This window comes from Pseudopipra pipra, chromosome 1 (assembly GCF_036250125.1).
Source record: "Pseudopipra pipra isolate bDixPip1 chromosome 1, bDixPip1.hap1, whole genome shotgun sequence".
NCBI lineage: Eukaryota > Metazoa > Chordata > Aves > Passeriformes > Pipridae > Pseudopipra > Pseudopipra pipra.
The window spans coordinates 117,820,884-117,843,598 of record NC_087549.1 but is presented as its reverse complement, the minus strand read 5'-3'; the positions used below and the strand labels follow the sequence as shown (position 1 = coordinate 117,843,598).

Sequence of the window (22,715 nt, the reverse complement as noted above, 5' to 3'; positions counted from 1 at the left end):
CTGCAGTAGAGTAGCAGCAGCAACCAGCAATAAAACATCTGCTGGTCCTTGAAGGAAAAAAGTCCTTGTGGACTCATGTCTAGCATGCTGCAGAATTGACAAGGTTGCTTGTTTAGTTTTCCAGTCCAACACAGGTCATTGCTGGAGGCATGGTATAACACCAGACCAGCTGCTTTACAGTCGTAATTTGGAATCACAAAGTTTTTGCTCTTGCTAAAGAGTCATATTTTAGATCAGACAGTCTACCTTGTATAGGACCTCATAAAAAATCATGGCCCTCTTTTTCTGTCATGGCTTTTCTCTTACTCATTTTCCCTGTGACTTTGATAGAAGATCATTGTTTTGTTGTGCTACTATTTTTACATATGCTTCTGTTTACAATGCAGATGGCAATTGATTTAATGCCGAGATTTTTTTATGTATGTATCTCTCTGTATATCTATGTACACACATAGTAATTGACATCACAAATGAATCAAAAAAAGGAGGGATATGTTATATCTTTTAAAATGCAAAGTAGATTTTTCTATCTTGAAGTGAAAGCGAAAAAAGTATTGATAAATGACTCCCGCTCCACTTCTTGTAGTGGCTTCTTTTTAACAGAAAGGAAAGAAAACAGTCATAAGCAAAACAATGAAATAATTGTCAGTACTAAAAGATGACTCAAAAATCTTGTCCTTTCAAGCAGGATGGCTTCAACAGAGAACCAGAATTTTCCTTCTTACAAATCGCCTGTGAATATGGCTGACTGTGAAATGTCTATTCACCTTCAATCACTGAAGCAGGATGCCTTGAGAGATGCCTCTCTCTCTTGTGCTATGGACAGTGAGCAAATCTAAATAACTTCTGTGTTATTTTTTAAATCTCCTCATTGTAGTACTATTTAACCAAAAACTGACAGTGTGTTTGATACAGATAATTCTCGAATTATGATGTCTCAGTTGTCCTTGAGTGGCATGCAAATATGAGTATTATTACCAACAGACTTAGCATACATCCACAAGTTAACATGCTGCAAGCAAAATGCACATGCTGATGAAAGCAGCAAGTCGTGGCTGTATGCCACACTCTTTAGCTACTTCTTTCAATGGACATTTATCACAGTCCTCATAATTTTTTTTTAAAATTTTTAGAAACATCTGCTATAATATCCAATTCAACCCTCAGGTAAACTAATTAAGCACTTAAACTTTCTGTATTTCCTCTTGCTAAAGGATTCCTAGACTTCTCAACAGTTTGAAATATTTTCAGCAAACACACAATGCTGTCCTTCTTCTTGCTACAAAATGAAAATTAAGATATTAAGTGACTCCAAACAATGTGTTTCACTGCTAATTTTTGTAACTATTTTAATACTGTGGGGTATAGGGCAACCCCCATCTTGCCACAGCTTTGGCAAAACAGAAACTGCCTATCTGGTTACACCTCTCTGCTCTAAGTTGGGTTTGGAAGCTTATGCAGCATGAAATCAAAGACATTTTTCCCTCTTGCAGATTTCTTCCCTCTTATCATGTTGACAGAACATTCAATGAGACACAGTCGGTTCAGAGATTTTCCATGGGCTGAATCAGTGAAGAATTCAATAAATTTCCTGCAAAACCTATGTCTGCAAGGAGGTGCACAGACCATCAATTCTCCTTTGCTTACCTGTGGACCAGGGTTGCTGGACACAAGATCTATGAGCACCAGAACCTTGTCCTGAACACAGCAAAACCCAAAAAACAAAATTAAAAGTTAGGAGGACTGTAAATCCCTGAGTCATTCACACACAAGTGTTTGTTTTTGAACTGCTCTGTCAAAAAGAAAAACCTGCCAAGTTTCTCTTGTGGAGGATGTGTATGTAACACTTGCTATTTTTTATCTCCAGTGTTACTTAAAAAGGCCTGTCTGAAAATAGAGTGGGACTACAAAAGACAACTGAGAAAACAAGGAAAAAGAAGCAAAGATAATTGCTTTAGGGCAGCCTCATATCAGCAGTGGGAGAAAAGATTTAGTGAGCATAAAAAGCTCACCACTCGCATCTCCTTAATGTCTTTTTATTCCATTGCTATGAGTGATTCATATTCTGGCAGAGACGCTTTAATTTAGTGTTTCAGCTGAACATTTAATGAAATTTCTTGTCAGAGAAATAACGATATTATGCCATTCACTCTTCAGGGCTGGGTGGCATGTAGTTTCTCACTGAGGCTGTACTTCCTGTTCGACAATGTTCAAATCAGATATGATTTGGAAGAAAAGTTTTAAGTTTGAAGAACAAACATTTCTCCATGACAAAGACATTTAATCTGAACAGTTCAGAAAGGCTCTCATTTCAGGAAAAACATCAAAAGAATTTATTTTTAGTAGCTTGTAATCAGTTCTTTTTATGATATGAGGTAGCTTTATAAACAGCTTTTTAGGTTTTCAGTGGATTATTAATTTTGATGGTTGATTTTAGCACTAATCCACTTCGGACTCCTCAATTGAGAGTGTTTGGTTTTGAGAAGAGAGGACTTGATGAGCAAACTTCAAATGCTTTAAAAGCTCCTGCAAGAAGCTGATAATAATCTGTTCTTCACAGATAAACAAGAAGTAATGGACTTAAATTGCACTGAGGAAAGTCCAGTTTAGTCATTATCAAAGAGTTTCTGAATGGTAAGGGGAAGTGAAATCCTGAAACACTGACTGGGAGAAGTGTGGTAACTTTACCATTGTAGGTCACTAAGACTGGGTTCAACAAGCATCAAGAAAAAAGCAGGTGTTACTGCTGTCTTGGAGTAGAAGGATGAAATAGGCATTGTTTCTTCTTCTATGAAACTCTTAACATCCAACAAAAATCCAGCAACTATATATAAAAAAAAAGATATTTCTCAAGAGGTTTTCCTTAGATTAGTGTTAGACATGTGAAAAGTTTGGGATATTGAAGAGGTCAGTGCCGCACTCTGCCCTTTCTAGAAATAAAATTAGGCTTCCTATGCAGCACTTTGCCACACTTTTGCTACACAAAATATGATTAAATCACATTTATGAACCTTGGCAAATCAGTTCCACTCTTATTCATTATTTTCTTCAGTTTTTTGGTTTCATTCTCTTCTGAACTTTGCATTTCATTTACTTAGTATGTCTTCCGCATTTGTGTTCCCTGTGTACCACGAACCTCCATTTCAACTCTTGAGGTCATTAAGGTTTAGATATGTATTTAAAGTCAAACAAAAATTCTCTTGAATTTCAGCTTTGCTTAATACAGTATCATAAAGGCTTCTAAACAAAAATTAAAATCCTTGAATTTAAAAAGAATGCCTTGTAATGGACTGCAAGATGGCAGAAGCAGGACAAAAAATGATGCCTGGATGAATCTTTATTCTTATTCAGTTAAGAAGAGCCAGAACTTCAATAACATAAGATAAAATTAGCAAGAAATATCAAGATCCCATATATTTCAGGCCACTTACACCTGTTTTTGTATTTATGTATGAAATTCCAGTGAATGGCAAAATAATCCTCTCTCATCTGATTACAGAAAGCTGTTTTATTTTTGTTGCTAAAAGAATGCATTTGAGTTTTTGTCACAAGACCCTTTTATCTGTATTCATATCATTATATATTATATCAAAACCTGGGATTTTTTAACTAATGCTGTAGAAATTCTGTTCCTCTATAGGATTACTCTACAGAGTTGCCCTTCAACATCTGTTAGTATGGAGGATTATCCCTACACTTCCAAATCTGTAAGGTATTTCCTCTTCCTTCCCCTGCACCTAAGAAGTACTCTGTAGCCTGAATTAAGCCCTTACGCTGTGTCTGGAACTTGGAAGGGGAAGGGTTCATGCTACTGCATCCATCTGCAGCAACATACAAATTTCTTTTTGCAATGCACAGGAAAAAAGATTTATCAGCTCTCACTTTTCTTTGCTGCATTGTCTCTGCAACTCTAACTGAAACAAACAGCAGTTGACTTATTGCTGTCACTTATGACTTGAAAGTACACAGGAAAAAAATCTTTCATTTGAAAGTGACATTTAAATAGCCATTTCTTGAAGTAGACCCGTATTTAAGGAGGCAGTGTTTTCAGCTCATGAAGTTCAATTTGTCTAAGACGTTTTCAATTACCTTCTTAGGCATAACGGTATAGTTGGTGTTGAAGTGACACCTTTATTGGTTTTAGTTAGCATCAAAGAAACTAAATCAGAAAACACAGGTCAAAGAGAACAATTTTGCTTTTTATGGGTTTGCTTGCACACACTCTATTTCCTATGACATAACCTTAGGCCACAGTTTATGAAACTAGTTGTGGACAAGTGGAATGTCAGAACCATGCACAATTGTCATTGAAGTATACAGAACTCAAGGCACACTTAAAACTAAACGTGTAATAGCTGCCACTTCATAGAGGGCCAGTTGAGCAGGCAAGCAGGGCTGGAGCACAAAGTACAGCAGTTCAGATGATCTGGTTAATTTGGAAGACTGTGGAATAGTGTTCCCTATCCTTTTTCCCTTGCCCATCCAAGGACTTTATTCACACGTGATTAGAAAAGTTTAGTGTGTTTTTAATGAAAGAACACATTATTAACTGACTATATGTACTGATACAAAATCTTCTTTCCCAGAATTTTACTTTTATCTCAAAGAAAGATATAGAATCAATTGCATTTAGTAATGAACCAGTATTTGAAAATATTTTGCCCACCCTCTTCAAACCACTGAAGTTAAAAAAAGTAGTACTCATATTTTTGTTTTGTAACACTTCCAGATTTGTCATGTGTCTATTCTTTTTCAAGAGGAAGAAAACAATCTCTTTCAGAGTTATTCACTTAAATCACAAAGAAGAATATTGGAATAGCAAAAGCCTGTCAGACATGGTGCTTAACTGAAAGTCTTGAGGAACATAATTTAATTCCCTCATGATTAATCTTGGGGATATTAAGAATGTCTTCCACATCGAGGTTGGTGTCCTCTCTGTATTACAATAAGAGTCTTTCTTTGTGTCTTCTCATTTTTGTTGAAATTGAGATTTTCCTGTAAAAATTTACAGCTCTAAAACTTTTACACAGCCTGAATAAAAGGGTTTTTCAGTGAAAAGAATTGTAACTTTACTTATGAAAGCATATCCTTCAAATATTCCTGTCTTTTTCCTTAACTTCTTTAATAAAATTTATGAAGTAATATCTCTTCTGACTATAGCATATAATCCCAGTTTATGAATCCATAAGGTACGGGGAATAAAAATTAACAGCCTTTGTTTCCTGAAATAATCCTTAGACCACATAGAATAATATTTTCCTATTTATTTGAATAATCTGAAGCTACATACACAGCAGTGCCACTTATCCAGTTGTTACAGTTTGAAATGGCATATGAAATCACCACATTTTCACTTTTGCAAATATCTCCTTAAAAGAGTTTCAGAATGTGGTATGGCTGATTTATGACAGAATAATGGGTGTAGCAAAGTTATTTCCAGTTATAAGCTATATCTGATAGACTGGAAAATAGTTAACAAGTCTATACACTGCAGAATGCATTTATGATTATGTGATCATGATGTTTGATACAGTGTAGGTGTTCTTGTATTGCTGCATAACAACCACAATTCCATTATGTTCATTTATCTGCTCAAGACCTGTAGTGGCCAATTCTGTTAAATAGGAGTTCTCTGTGGAAATATGAGCCAGAAAAGCACCAGATAAATCATTCAAAAGAGAAAGGAGTTAAATTCATCAGAAGTTTTACACTCTTTTTCTGAAACTCGTTGGAAAATTTTAGTGCTCTATCAATTTTCTTTTGCTGGAGATGAGGACATAAAAGTAGTTACAGGTGAAATTTCCAGTAATTGAATCTGAAGTTTATTCCTCCAAAAACCCACTGTAATGTTTAGTCAGCAGTTCAAAATGGGGTGTTTTAATTTGTGTGAGAAACCATTGGAAAATATAGTACAGGGACTTATATGACATAACAAGGCTTTTAAAAAGGCAAAGTTTGGCTCATGAATTTAACTAGTTCATATTAAGGAAATGGATGCAAAAAAGACATTTTCAAAATGGAAATTTATGTTGGATATATTCAATGAGTGCAGACATCCTCTCCTGTTTCTGCACATTGGACATAAACAATTATTTACCATTGCTTTAGGTATTAAAGAGAAACACTGAATACACAAAGCAGTCTCTCAGGAATTTTCAGCATTAACAAGCTTCTTATTTATATACAGATAAAAGACACCTGCAGCTGTATTTCATTAGAATAAAAAATGACCTTCAGTGACCAATAAGGCTAACCAAAGAAAAATTTTTCCCAAAGGGCAGAGCACTACCCACATTTGCCTCCAGAGGCAGTCAGGATAGATTTAGGTAATAAGAATATGTTCAGCCTTCCTCAGTCTTTTCTCTGTTAATTACAGTGCACTGTGTATGCTGCATCTGTGCTTGTGTACAATAAGATGCAAATTAAAAGAAATTACAAGACTATTTTTAAAAGGTAAACAAAATATTTTGATAGTGCAGCACTCAGTAAATTACGTATAGCACTAAGCCCACCTGATAACACAAAGTCTAGGAAAATAATGGTGATGGGAATTAAACAGGAAACTGCTAGAATTAAAGCAAGACTGGGTACTTTTTGAAGTCAGTTTTGCTGACCTTTCTGTATTAAACATGGGAAATTGTTCTCAAATCTATCTTGCTTAAATGTAATTCTGTAGACACCTTTACCATGGACTGCACACCACAATAAATAAGGACAATCAATAGTATCTTATGACTATAATAATCCACAGAGCTCAATAATAAATTTTCCATCCACCTGCCTGATTAAAACAGAAGGTGCTGTCGTTTCTCACATTTGGATCTGAATTGTAGAACACTTATATTTTTCATTGCAGTTGGGCCCATTCAATTTTTGTTGACACTAAAATACTGCATTTTGACCATAAGGCAAGGCCATAACATCTGTTTCTCAAAAATTTCTCAAACAAAACAGATATGTAGTGCTTGGGTTTTGTATTTAGTGTGATGGATGTTAAAAGCTGCTTGATATCAGGGTAGTTCTGGTGAGACTGTTCAGCAGATGCAACCAGAGATACCTTTATAATATACCAATCGGAAGTACTTATATATATAATTCCTCAAAGTACTTAATACCACATGCTCTTGTTTAAACTCAGAAGATCTCTGAAAAGTATAGATGTATTTTCATAAAACTCAGGTAAGCTAAAGGTAAGCTAAATGTGGGTGATCCAGGAAGTCACCAACAAAGCAGAGACTGGAACACAAGTCTCCATAAACTCACCCCTTTGCTGGACTTTCCCTTTTTTCATTTATCTATCTGTGAAATTTATCTGTCCAATGTCACGTATTTCTCTGTCTGCTGTGAGAGCTGGTAAAGAGAGAAGAAACAGGAGATTCTGGAAATCTGAAGATGAAGTGAAATAGGAAACAATCAACAGAACTGCCAGGAACAAGAAGAGAAGACAGAAGAAACTCAGCTCATAGTGTGAAGCTTCTTGTATTTCCTTAGCTGATTTCATACTGTGCATTATAGTCCAAAGGGGTAAACACAAGCATTCCCAACTGATGTCAAAGAACATAGAGATATCTTATGAAAAGTGGTAGCAGCAAAGAGCCTCTTTTCCACTGAAATGTATTGAAAAAGTGCACTGTGTCAGAGTATTCACTCCCCTAGTCTAGATTTTTCAGTATCTTGCTTTTTCAATATCTTGCTTTCTTTTGCCTCATTTCACAAGAGAAATCAAACAAAGAAGTTGGCTTAGAATTTCTTACTGCTCCATTTTATGTCCTTTTGTTAAGAATCACTGCCCTTCTACTCCCAAAGCACCTCCCTTCCCTCCCCCAAAATGGATAGTTCAAGAAAAGGTCCTGAAGCAGACTAAACAGAGTTGCTGTAACAATTGATGACACAGAAGCCAGAAAGCTCAAAAAAACTTGCTGCTAGTAAAAGTACAGAAAGGCTTTACTGGCTTCATTAATACAGATTATCCTTTTTTTTTTCCAACCCATGAAAAGCCTGTGTACAGAAATCCAGCACCCCAGGGCAGGGTGTTGGAAAAAAGACAGCTCTGTGAACTCTCTGAGTCTGTTTCCTCCCATACACAGATCAAATGCACTGTCAGTCATTGTAAATTTGGATCTCACAGAGCCAAGTTGTGGATCTTATGGCTATAACAACAGTGCCAAAGATATCTGCCTCCAAGAACAATCCTCTGCCCAAGACTCCAGGGGCAGTGACGTGACTTCAGGTCTCCCCCAGCTGGAACTGGATGATATCGTTTACCCACATATCATTTACCCACATCTATGTATTTCACATCATTTATCCACATCTTTTCTGAGTCTCATGTAGCACCTAACATCCCTTATACATCATTATTAGCTTTTAATTTTATTTTTTTTAGTTCAAAATGACTGCAACAGCCCCATTACTCATTATATCTATTTATTTTTAAATTAGTTTTAGTTATTGCAGGGACTTGATATAAATTACTGTATCTGAAAAGCTTTGTGTCAAAAATCATGACTTCAATGGCTTCATGGTAATTTCGGTTTACTCTGGATTATGCCTCTTTCAGCTGCTGTCACTACGCACCTCCAGACTGAGCACCAGGAGAGAAGCACTATGCTGTGAGATCCTGTCAAAGGGTCCTCATCTATCCAGCTCTTCCAAAAATCTTTTCTGTCCTGCTGCATAAGAAGCTCTGGTGGACCACAACATTGCAGTAAGAACTCATTACCTCACATCCCAGATGTATGGCACTGGTAGGTAAGAGCTGTCTTGCCAAGGTAAAAGAAAAGGAAGACCAAGTTCAGGTTGGGTGCCACCCAACCTCATTTAATTGAGCATTGAGAAAAAAGGACCATCACATACTAGCATTTCTAGGACTATTACCCACTTCATCCTTACCCATGCAGTCAGCAAGCCAGCACATACAGAGCCCTGTATGCAATAAATTCAACTCTCACCACTTCTTTTAACTAGAGAAGAACTACTGAACTAGTCAGTCTATTAATTCATCAGAATGTCGCTAATTGATTAGGGCAGACATAGTTTTATAAAAAAAAGTCCTGTACAAGTAATTAATTATTTTAATTGAGTTCAGTTTGTTCTGTGAGGAGAACTGGGCACAGTTCTGCACTGAGCACTGGCAGTGCACTTAACTCTTTAGCTAAAGGCTCTTTGGGTCTTTAATGGTGTCCTACTATGCTTTTCCCGGGTATTTTGATCCTGCATCATGGACTGCATCATGTATTTCATGAGACAATAAAATAAAAGCAAAAACTACATAGGCCCTGTGACAGAGATGTATGTGCAAGCAGAGGCTACTTTTGCTTTCTCACCAATCTGTATTAATTATCAATTCAAATACATAATCTGGAATCCACATGCCACTAAAAGTAACCAATAATTTGACTGCCTGCCTCTTTGGAAGTAATTTATTTTGGTAAAATATTTATTTGAGTGTTTTTTTGAATTTAAAACAACTTCATTTTCCTTATTTACATTGTTAAGGGTTTCTGACAGTAAGTGTGTATTTAAATTTTTAAACTTGTGACATCCTTATTCTGTTTCTAATTAAGCCTCAGTAATAAGGCATGACTCTCTGACCATGTTTAAATCCCTTCCTAAATGCATAACTTTGGATTTATAGTCACCTTTAGTAATAGGTATTTAGTTTAAGATCAATATTTTAGTTGAAGGAAACACACTGAAAATAATTGAATTCAATATATCCCAAACAGCCAGTGTAACTATTCTGGGCTGAACTGGCCATTTGAAATACTCACTCTGGCTGCATTGCACTAGTTAAAGATATCCTTTGACATTCATTTGTTCCAAATACTTCTTTGTGCCTATTCTGGGATTTTCTAACAGATGTATTGCCCCTTTCCACTTAGGATAAGGAACAAAAATCGGACTACACTTCCCATGGCATCTGACAGTAGAAATATAGTTTACACTCTGACTATAGATGATCAGGGTGCGGGCACTGCTACAAAGCCTTTACTGTACCATAAAACTTATAATATTTGCCAAAGCAGGTAATACTGACAGATGCACTTTCCACAGTCCTAACTGTACCTGGAAGAGTTTCTCAGGGGAATACATTGCAATCTAAGTAGGCCAGTGTAAAATAAGGTGATGAGCTATGGAGAAAGTTGGGTTACTCTCTGGAGGTGCTTAGCTGAACTCTCCAGAGAGAAGTGAGACCCATAACTTAGTTATCTCTGATGGTATTCATTCCATTCTCCTTCTCTTTAATGCAGTCATTATACCTCAGACTGTGAGCAATGAAAGACTGGATATATTTTGGTTTGTTGGTTTGGTTGATTGGTTGTTTTTTATAGAACACATAGTTATTCGGCTAGGTGTTGCATCATGAGATGCAGGCTTTTGCCCATGCAGGTGACATTACGTAATGCCCTGAGCATCACATAAAGTCCGGGCTTAGGACTTCAAAGTAGCCAGTGGACTGATGATCCCGTTGCACTGTGCACACCTTGCACTGCACAAGCAGTGCACAGTAGATTTAGAGTCCAAGTAATGCAATGATCAGAAGGTAGGAAAAGAAAAAGCAGCTTGATCAGAGCCTTGACCCAGCTAGGAATGGAGTTTGGATGGAGTTTGGAGTTTCCTTAAAGGCTCCCAGGCCTTTAAGGAACAGCTGTCACTCTCATTTTAGCCCAATATTAAAAATTTAACAGTGCTTTAGATTTTTTTTCCCCTTGAGCTGGTACCCTCCAGCTCCTTGAAAAGAAACCTCACAACATCATGCCTGCTGGGAAAAGGTATTTTTGCAAAATCATCTTTTTGAAGAAGTGACACAAGGAATGAACTACTAAAATTAGATCCTGGGAGCAGTGGGAGGGATGAGCAAAAGTAATATCTGCAAAGTAATGATGCAGGTAGGCTCACACCATTACTCTCCATGTTATTGATTCTGATGTATACATTGTATCACTCTCACTAAAAAAACAGTGAGGTTTTTTTATTTTCATCCTCTCCCATAATGACTAAGAATATGAACCTAATTTCAACATGTATACACCTCCTGAACCAAATATGTGGTGTTCAGCTTGCCAGCAACTGCAACATGATTTTGGACACAAAATTACACTATCATTTCAAAAGGCTGCCTTTTCTGTTCTTTCTTGTCATACATGCACAATTCAAAACAATTTGTAAGAAACATTATGTTCATTTGTGGTACTTGCCAGAAAAGGACAGAAAATTTTAGTAGGGATTATAAATTAACACCACTGTGGTTCTCAGAAACCTTTATATTCTACCAGAATTTTAAACATGTGGTTTAGCTTCCAGTGAAATCAAATGGAAAACTAAGAATCAAACTGTCTCGGAGTGAAGTTTCATGTTGTCTTGGCCATTGGTTGAAAATTAGGATAGTTATTACAGTAGTTATGCTGCTGGAAGTATTTAAAGAAAACAGCAGGAAACACAAAAGATTATTCAGAAGAGGCAATTATGGATTAACCATTTAATGCATTAAAGCTCACTCAACCACCCTTTTTCTGACTTGGAAGAATGTCAGAATTAAGAAAAAAAATTTTTTTTTTAAACCTGTGTTTTTCATTAGTAGGATATTGTTTTGTGCAAGAGAGAACTATATTGCAATGTTGAACAATAATAATAGCCACATGAAATTCCATATATCTTTCTTTTACCCTCTGCCTATTTGGAAAATTATATGCTGCTTTAAGCCATGTTACTCATGTAAATACTTGCTGAGAACATGGTACAATCTACTGCAGACACAAAGTACTGAAACAATAATAATAAGGCGATTACTTCAACACAGACCCTATGTACCATGGAAGTCCCACTTGAGTACTGAAAATAGGGTTTTAATTGTAACATAAGTGTTTCTGCTCTGTAGAGAGAAATTTCACCCAAAGAGAGCCACAGATCTGCATAAATAACATCCAAATGATCCAAGCAAAAAGAAACATTTATATTAGGATATGCTTTTCTTTTGCTGTGTTTTTCAGTACACTGAGGAGACACTGCTTGAGAAACACTGGTAGCTGGTTCCTAGAACAACTCTCCGTGTAAAGAACACTTATTTTTGCAAGACCTGGCAAATGATTTTTGTTTGAGGGAACTTGCCTGGACTTTAGAGTGTCTGCTGTTTTATGACATATAACTTTTTTTTTTCCCTAGTCATTTTAGTTGTAATGTGGAATAATTACCCAAATCCCTTTAGCACTGCTTTCATGAGTTGTACCAAATGTAGGACTTTCTTATGGTCTCCTTTCCATACTGTACTGTTTTTATATTTCTACTAAACCAAAAAGGGAGATTCATGAGTGAACTCTGTCCTGCTACACAGAGATTTATTCCAGTCATTTTAAAGTCAGTGAGACTGAATGGATGCTGAGGTTTTTGCCCCACCCTGGAGTTTATCGCAAGGAAAATAGTTTAAACAGCATTTTGCAATATTTTTTTTCCAGCATCTGGACTACAAGACCCAACACCTTTTTCTTTCTTTTTTTTTTTTTTCAAATTGTCATTAAGATTACACATGACAGGAATATTTATTTAATTTTATGGTTTTGAGTTCCCTGCTGGAACAATTTCCTCTGACACAATTTCAACATTTCCTCATTGAATTTTTATGGCTGTAGTGAACAGTGCCAAGAGCTTTACCCAATGTAACCTCATAAGCATCTTTCCACTCACAATTTCACAGCACTGAGATTGAGTAGATTTTTCAAAGCACTTAAATGACTTAAAACTTTACACACATTTTCTAAAAAAGAGGTGGGCGTATAATAAATTCCATGAAAGCCAGCAGTATGTCTGACTTTCACAATAGTCAGGCAGCTTTTTATCAGGAATCTGAAGCACTAATAGCTATCTAGCTATGGCAAGATGCAATGCAGGTTTGGCAAAGAAGCCTATAAAGTTTTTGGGCTGCAATTAAATTGTTATTAGTAAATGGGCTGTCCCTTAATTACTGCTGAAAATTACAAGCAGTCTGCTACTTACAAGCATCACACCTTGGAACTGAGGTCACCTCTTCTACTGACAATAACCTCCGGTGTGCTCTCCACGTTCCTAAATTAAGTTATCGGAAAAACAATGTGAAAATTAGTTTTAACCTTACCACAGCACATGGATAATTTTCTTTTTCATTCTACAACCTCGGTCCCCCTGCTCTACAAAGTCTTTCACACTCTTTCAGACTCTCTTTCCTTGCAGTTTCCTTGCTCTCCAATTTCTACTGCCTTATCCTCTCCCCTTAAGTGGATTTCTTTTGGATATTAGCAGTCTCACTTCTAATTCTCTCCCTAACAGCAACTCCTCTTACCTTCTCAGATTTGCTCTCTTTTCTCATGTTGATGATGATCCCTTTCTCATCTCTCCCTAAGACACTGCTGGTCAACATATAAGTACTAAATATTTTTGCCAAGAGCAAAGCCATTAATGAGCAGGGCAGTGAAAAACGTAGTTCGTTTATAGAATATTCAGTCCATCAGGACATTCTGTAATATTTTATTTTGTTTTCTTCTAAGCAAGAAGGAAAAAACAAATCTGTAATGGAAAAACAGCAAGTGACTTGGACACACAACAGCATTATCATGCTGGAAGAGGCTTGAAGCTAAAATATTTTGTCTTGCTGTCTGTCCCTGGTAGGCAAGGACATGTGCACAGTCAGTCACTATGATACAACAGATCTAGGGAATTTGCAGTAACTCAGACTGTCAGAGCCATCCATCTTCATCCATCTTCAGTACTCCTCTGCAACTCTCCTGTCCCCAGTATATACTCTTGTAAGGGTGTGCTCAAGTGCTTCTTTCTATCCTTACAGGGAGGAAAAAACAAGTCAAATTAATAAAAAATCCCATAACTTCTTAACCAAAGCCCGGCAAAAAAATAATGAAGTAACATATGTTAACTATAGCAGATCTTCAAAGCCCTAGTTCACAAACATAGTGTCAGAGTACCCAGGAAGAGCAGAGGGTTACCTGTGCCCTCAGATATTTTCAGAAGAGACTGAGGAAGGGAAAAAGAAGAACAGACAACTGAAGTACACAAAGCCAAACTGCATGTTTAGGACACAGTCAAAGGTACATCCCAGCTTTTCAGTATCCTGCCTCAGGACTTGTTACAGACAGCTTATATGAAGGAGAAACTGATATTTAATAGGTCTGATCTCAGTAGAGAAGCCACCATAATTTCCTCGGTAGGAAATCCTGTCAGGTAAAGAGGGGGTTCATTCTCCTCCTCAAGCAGACACAGGTTAGCACCTGCATTGGTAATACACTAGAATATTTATGAACACTATACTCATATACTTTGTCAGACAGGTAATTAACATTCTTTGGACTCCTCACATTATCTCACCTCTCTCCAGCAGGCTGATCTCCAGCAATGTTACACTGAAACACTGGTGTTTTGTACGAGGTACTGATTATGCAGAATACCTTCTATTTCATCAAACTTCATCACTCGAGACTGCCTTCTTGTCACCAGCCCCTGTGCTTCCCCACTATTGAAAACTATTTCCTCTGTCTGAGGCCATCCAAACTATCCACCTCTCTTTTTTAAAATGACAAAAGAAAAAAAAAACCACAACAAAAAAAACGTTCTGTTCCTAACAGTCCTTAGTATCTACCCTTTCTTCAGCTCAAATGCCTGTCTACTTCAGGCACATTTTTCCTGTCATAGTGTCTCTTCGGTGCCTTTCATTTGTCTGATTCCAATCACGTACAGCCAGCAACATTCCTTCTTGTAGCAACATCCTCCTGGATGAGGGGATTGAGTGTACCATCAGCAAATTTGCAGATGACACCAAGCTAGGGGGGGAGCGTTGATCTGTTGTAAGACAGGAGGGCTCTGCACAGGGACCTGGACAAGCTGGAGAGTTGGGCTGATTCCAGTGGGATGAGGTTCAACAAGGCCAAGTGCCGGCTGCAACAACCCCCTGCAGCGCTACAGGCTGTGGACAGAGTGGCTGGAGAGCAGTCAGGCAGAAAGGGACCTGGGAGTTTGGATTGACAGGAAGCTGAACATGAGCCAGCAGTGTGCCCAGGTGGCCAAGAAGGCCAATGGCATCCTGACCTGGATCAGGAACAGTGGGGCCAGCAGGTCCAGGGAAGTGATTCTTCCCCTGTACTCAGTGCTGGTGAGGCCGCACCTGGAGTGCTGTGTCCAGTTCTGGGCCCCTCAGTTGAGGAAGGATATTGAGGTGCTGGAGCAGGTCCAGAGAAGAGCAACGAGGCTGGTGAAGGGACTCGAGTACAGGCCCTATGAGGAGAGGCTGAGGGAGCTGGGGTTGTTTAGCCTGGAGAAGAGGAGGCTCAGGGGAAACCTCATCACTCTCTACAACTCCCTGAAAGGAGGTTGTAGCCGGGTGGGTGTCAGTCTCTTCTCCCAGGCAACCAGCAGTAGCACAAGAGGGCGTGGTCTTAAGCTCTGCCAGGAGAAGTTTACGTTGAATATTAGGAAGAAATTTTTTACAGAGAGAGTGATCAGACATTGGAATGGGCTGCCCAGGAAGGTGGTGGATTCTCCATCCCTGGAGGTTTTTAAGATGAAACTGGATGTGGCACTTAGTGCCATGGTCTGGTAACTGCAGTGGCGTTGGACTTGATGACCTCAGAGGTCCCTTCCAACCTGATTGATTTTATGATTCTATGATTTTATGATTCTATGATGCTATGATGCTATGATTCTATGAACAGTCACCCTCTTTGAGATAGGCATGCAAAGTAGCAACAGCAGTCTGCTGTAAAGAAAACCAGAGTCAAATGAGGTTGTAACAAGGGAGCTAAACAGAGAAAAGAATAAAATCCCTAGTCACGAGTAGATTAATGCTGGGCAGGAAGTACCTCCAGCCAGAAGAAGAGTATCTGTTTCTTTTTTTTTTTCTTTACAGTTTGACACTGCTTTACATAGCTCATAATGTCAACAAAGTATTTGATTTGAATTTTATCGGGCACTGCAGGCTGACAAAATTAAATCTAATTAGCAAACCCCTCTGCTCCTGAGCATCCAATCCAGAAAGATTTTACCTTCTAATCTTAAAGCAACCATAGGAATTTGACTTATTTCAGCTGTTACATCTTTGATAATTCCCTAGAAATATTTACCAAAATTGGATTTTCACAGTGTCGAGCACATTTTCAAAAAGCATAGAAAAGGGAAATTCTGTTTTCTCCAGGCACTCTGGGCTCCTCAGAGGACTGATTGCTACTGCTAAGGACATGTAGGGCTTCACAGAGCAAACATCAAACCTTAGTCTTCTTTGGGAAGTAATACAGCTGTAAGTGCACCCAGCAGAGCTGGATCATGATGCGACGGACTGGGAAACAGCTCTGTGGACCCCAGCTCTGATGTTTTCTTCTCTACAGTGAGCTTAAATGTTGCTGCTTGAAAATGACAAAAGCACAAGTCACAACGGTTGTGGAGCCTACAGCTGGAAGCAAATGAAGTTACAAGAGAGAGAGATTTATATTAAATAATTATACAAGTATATTTGTGTGATATTATAAACAGTTATATGTATTTATTTAAAATGAATCCATGATTCAAATTAATCTCTTCTTTGAAGACAACAGCAGAAAACATAAGATAACAAATCAGGTATCCACTATTTCTTCTTTTTCACAAAAAATAATCTTGTTGAAGCCATGTAATTTTCATCAGCCATAGCCAGATCTAAGGTAAGTAACTCAACTTTTCTGCTCAGGTCTGATAAAAGCAGAAGCTGTAATTACTGCAGCTCATTGGCATAATATGTTCAATATTGTTACTAGTACAAACACATCTATTTAATAATCAGTTCACTTAGCAGGTTTTTTTAATTAAATATTAAAATTAGTTTTATGGCTCTGGAATATGAGAATGAAAGCCACCATACAAATCAGATCAAGACCACATATTTTTAAGTGGTACTGGACAAAAAAACTGTTATGAATTTAATAAAAATGAAAATTAAAAACATAGAAATACATTTTACAAATTAATAAACTCTTGACTTGCCTGTATTAAAGAACTGAATTAAATATATTTAAAGTCACAAATAGATTTTTTAAAAAATTATTTATACAATACTGACAATACAAAACAATTTGGTCCCTGCCTTGAATATATTCCAGCATATAAAGTCTTTACCTCTGTAACTGATTGCACGCAGCACAAGTTTATTTTCAGAACTGAATCAGAACTAGGATACTGAGTAGTAACATAGACTTTAATTTGACCAGGTAAATCATGGTAGTCTCTTACTAACATTTGTTTGGTGTATAGAAAGCTCAAAATGATTTTCAAGAAAGGATCAGGAGGAAATGGAAAGATTATTTTATGGAAACACAACCAACAGGAAATTAATACTTTTTCCTAATATTTTTACATAAATGAAAGATCAGCATAATCCTTTTGCTCGTTCATGTTATAGCTTTTGTCCTAAGACTTCAACACCAGAGAATAATGCAGCCATATTATTGTTTTATATGCCAGAAAGTTTTAAACTTGAATTATTATGATCTATCACTGTCTAGCAATAAGCTATTGTTCTCTTCCTGTATGACGCTGAGGTTGTAAAGCAAGAAAAAACAAGAGCCAAGAAACTGAACTGGCATTAACTGTCACTCTTCCCCAGAGAAGCAATTTTTTTTTTTTTAGTGGGCACTTAAAAGATGATAGGATGGAGCAGAATGTATATAGTGAATATAAAATTACTATAATTCCAAGAACTGTTTTGTTGTTCTTAATTTACTTTTTACAGCACACTCAAAAATAACCTGTGGACATTCAAGGCTATGTGACCTGCAGACTGAAAAATACTTTTGAATAGAAAGCAGAAGGAATTGAAATAATTAAATGTCACCACTGTAACCAGATTGAGAAGAAATCTATGTAAATAGGCCTTCAAATCCACAAGTACCAAGGGAAATAAATGCTTTTTTTCAATTAATAAAACGTTCATTTTTACTTGCAGATGATATATCAAGACCAGCTGTCCTTTTGACTCAGGAGCTAGATCCAGTTCAGCAATATCCGCATCAGGAAAGACTTCCTAATTCATCAGTAACATTTTTGGTCCAAAAAAAGACATATTGGGACCTCTTCTAGCTTGTGTAATGTCAAGGGGGCAAGCCTGAGCTCTTCACTTGCCTTGAAACTGATCCTCCACTATTCAAGACCAGGACTGTGATCCCTAAAGTATTCTAATTTAAAGAATATTCCCATGAGACACACACTCTCACATGGGGTGACCTCTGTGTCCTAAACATGCATTCAAACATGTTCTGGTCCCCTGTGAACACCCACATGCCAGATCTTTGGCAGAGCAGATCTAGGGGGCATACTGCAGAGAACTCCCACTCATGATCTTCACTTTCAGAGTCTTTAAAGAGTCATGGTTCCTCTGACAGGGTCTATTTGAAGTGCTGCAAAGGCCTTAGGCATAGGGAAACCACCAACTATCTCGTTATGCATTTTACGATGGATTTTACCTGCAAAATTTTTTTATTCTGTTTGTTTGTTTGTTTGTTGCTGATGTTGCTTCTTCCTGACACAGCAGATTTAATAGATCTTTTCCCTTCTTCATAAACTATCAAAATAAGTCATGCTACTATGACACCAGAAGAGAGAAAACATGGCCATGAACTGAAACTCATTACCATAAATTATAAGATGCTTTCTTCCCTTGAGGTCTCAATTAAAAGTAGTAAAAAATAAGACTGAAAAAGTGTTAGAGGAAATATTTAAAGCTCAACTTTAGTTTTAATCTTGCTATCCTATGCCCAGGTTTGTCATAGATTTCAAAGAAATTGTGACATCTAATATTACTGAAGAATACAGTATAATATACTGAAGTGTTTCATAAACACTTTTATTTATCTAATTCCCTCCCTATTCTTACCTCCTCCAACACAGTTGGAATGGTTTGTCTAATTGTTCATAAATCATTTCTTCTTGCTTTACAAAATATACTTAAAACAAAATTGGGAAAGAAATGCAATGGAGCAAATTGATAAAAGAGGTACAAATAGTTGCAAATCCAGTTGTAGCCCATTATACACAGTGGCTTCCACCACTGTAGGCTGAGATTGTTCACTGGCCAACCACACTGAAATTAAAAGGGAAAATTGGTAGATATCATAAAGATTTTTTGCCTGGATCTTACTGGGAAATACTGAAGCCCTGGCTGTGTTCTAAAGTTCTACAAAGGCAAAATCTTATCCTGAGACAATGAGATTGCAAGTTCTCATGAATTTTTTTTATATTCTTTTTTCCCACCTACTCTACCCTTAATTTTTTTCTTTCCCAGCTTTTGTTTTTTTTCTCCGGTTGGTGTCAACAGCTTCTTCCTAATCATTTCTTCAGGCCTATAACATCAACATCACCATCGAGTCAGATTTTTTTCAGTTCTCACATCCAGAAGGATATCTTTCTGCCAACCATCACCAAGATAATAGGCCTTTTTGTTTCTCTTTCCATGGTTAAGAACTTATAGATGAAATATCTGTATCTCTTCAGCATTAGTCTGTCCATACTTGTTCAAAATAATACCCAACTCATCAATTTCCTGCTCTGATAAGCCTTGGAAGTGGCCCTCTATTGTTCTGTTTGAGTACTCTGACCATAGAGGATATTTTTAATTGGAAGAATCTCACTAGCTATACCAATTCTGCAGGACCCAGAAGATCTGGAGTCTAAGCGCATGCCCTGCATATGTTTTGACTGAACAGCAAGAGGTAACTGTGACCGGATTATACCATTCTCCCTTTGTATTTTTCCACATACCTCTCTTCTATTCCACCAAAAGTTGTATCATGTCCCACTTATCATGAAATGTCAACCTCTGTTCCCACTCCTCTGCAGACCCAGCTTTTACATTTATCAGATTTCCACTGTAGCAGCTTCATGCTACTCCCAGTTTTCCCCTTAGCTCTAGGCAGAAGTATACGTATTTATTTATGAAAATTTCTCCTTTCAGCGTTAAAAAATGACTCCTCCAACATTTGTACAAATATTGATGACTTTTTAAACCTAGCAATTAATACCTGAGCCACAACAAACATATGCTGATGTTTTCATTCTTTTTTCTGTCCATATGTTAGGGCTATCTCTAGCTGACCTTTCAACTGTAAATTCACTGTGAACAAAGCAGTGACTTTATTTTGTCTGATATTTCTAAGCAATTTACTATAGATTTCTGTTACTGTGGCTTGGAGCTACACTTGAAATCTGTTAACTTTTAAAAATATCTATTTATTTATGCCAGGCTTTAAATACGATATTGGGAGAAAGGATATAACCTAAAGAAAAGTATTTTTGGAATCATGGATCATGATTAGAACTAAAGAGGGACAGTAAAACCTATTTTTAAATGGTGTGAAACCTGTTCTACAATATCTGGTCTGAGAGAGGGCCACTACAAAGTGTGTGACCAGTATTCAGCCAGAAGTCAGGTCCAAACTTGATTTGAGGTGGTAATTGTGTTTTTTGTCCTTGCTGATACGGAGTTCTGGTTAAAATGGGCTAAAGACATGAATGTGGGGGGCATTTTAGAGTTAAGACTATGTTATTTCTCATCCATTCAAGGGGAATTTTGCCTGTCTGTCATGTGCAGGAAAACAGGGTGTTTAATTGGTTTTGCTTTTAATTTAGATTTATCAAGGATTTTTTCCCTGCTGGAAAGCGATTTTTTTTCTCTCAATAGTTGCTACTCAGTGCTATTAGATATCTGTAGTAATCACAGTTTGCTTTTGGTAGCAATTTGACCATTCACAACATAGAGTATTAGTACATTCCCACGAAAATGCTAGAAATCCCAATATGTCATTTTAAATTCTGATTCTTAATAGGTTAAGGTATAAAAACTGATTCTATGATTCTGCTAAAAAAAGAGCATATTGATCACATATCTAAATGGAATCTCTGTACCTCAAATCTACTGGGAATAGACCTTAATCCTAAAGAATGCCAGTGATCTGTGCAGACCACCTGATCTTTTGTAGTTTACTCTGTTAATTCTGCTCCAAAAAACCTTTCAGTATTCTTGAGCTTTTAAAAAAAATTAACTTTTTAGAAGAACAACAGTAGTGAGAATAATGTTTTCCAATTTCTAAATTTTCAGGTTCCACAAATTCCTTTCCTTGACCCACATATTGGCAAGATTGAGGACCTTCAAAAGGCAGCATAAACTCAGCAAACTTTTTCAAAATAAGTTTTTTTCAAACTGCATGAAAGAACAAAATTTGAAGTAAGGAGAATTTATTAGTTGTGCCTTTAGTAAATAATGTAGTTGAACACAAATATGTTTTATCCACCTTATAGCAAATTTGAAGAGGTTATTTCTATATCCCTGTTTAATAACAACATAAGGGCTCATTGCAGACCTTTTTCCTGTGTTTGAGTTTTCCAAACACTGAGAAGTCTACTGTTTTTACTTGCAAGAACACCTCTTTAATTATCCAGCCACTATACCAACACTGCTTTTAATTTGGTTTTATTTTTTTTTGTGCTCTATGAGTAGGTCTAAATATTTGCTGACAGCATTGTTAGTCCTTCCCTCACTTCTATTTTTAACTTCACCAACGAATGCAATTAATAAACCTCAACAACATGAAATGTAAATTTTCCAAACAATTATTTAATACTTTTGAGTTTATCTAGGCTTCCCTGCTAATTTACCTTCAGTTTCCAAATTCTAGTGACTACTAACAGTTTGCTTTATTATATGATTCCTTCTTGAGAAAGCTTTTCATGAGTTTGTGCTGAAATAATCTATTGGCCTTTACCATTCATGCAGCTTTGCTTTGCAATGATTTGTGAGAAGAGAAAATAACAAAGATTGCTTTAGGGATACTACGTCTTTCATCCTTCTGCTGGTGAGCATCTGTGAGAATAAAGCCCAGTGAAAACACCTCACACACCACAAGCTGTCACATGTCCCTTGTGATCTGTCACTTCTTCAGAGTGCAGTGCAACTTTCCTTGTTTCTTCCATAAACTGTGGCAGAGAATGCAATTTGTTTTCATCCAGTTTTTTGTATATACACACAAGGTGATTTCTCCAGCTCTTGATGATCAGCACAACCTCTCGTCAGCATTGCTGTTTTCTGCCTTTTCAGACTGGACCTAATTTTGGAGGCTTAGTTCCTTTCTTACTTTCCAGATTGCCACACCATGTCTTTCCTCTCCTCCCACTCTTATCACGACATGTAGAGAAGAGAAACTATTGATATCAAACCCTCATAATTTTTCTGCATATTAGTTAGCACTCTGCAGAATGCTGAGGCTCCTTCTTGCTACACTATTGCTCCAGTCAACTACAGATAGGGAGGAAATAACTGGTGCTCGTGGTGCCCTGATGAGACTTCACAGAATTAAAATTCCACATAAGACGCATAGTAATAAAATGTCTGTCTGTCTCCTAACAGAGTTATTAATGACGCTGCTTTCATTGTCTCAGCTCAATATGCAAAGATCAGAGGAGGACCTCAGACCGATTTCCTACCATATAAATTTAAATATATAATTCAGATTCATTGCTATGAATGTGACTTGTTATCCAGTGCACGTATAAAATGCACACACATAAATATCAATGGATATTTATATCAATTCCATAAGGATCTACTAGAAAACCCATGGACTAGACTTTTGATTATGTTTTGCTTTATAGTGCTTCCCAAGGTCCTTCCCATGACACACTCTGAGAAATGGATAATTTTCCATTACCCTTCACTTAGC

The 22,715-nt window shown here is 37.1% G+C and overlaps 1 long non-coding RNA gene across 1 annotated transcript; it reads left to right on the top strand.

Annotated features, from left to right (window-relative positions):
* The first annotated feature begins 13,716 nt into the window (after positions 1–13,716).
* Positions 13,717–16,483, top strand: LOC135420239 (uncharacterized). Its single transcript, XR_010433432.1, has 2 exons — positions 13,717–14,075; positions 16,362–16,483. It is a non-coding gene; the product is annotated as an uncharacterized LOC135420239 (long non-coding RNA).
* The last annotated feature ends 6,232 nt before the right edge of the window (positions 16,484–22,715 follow it).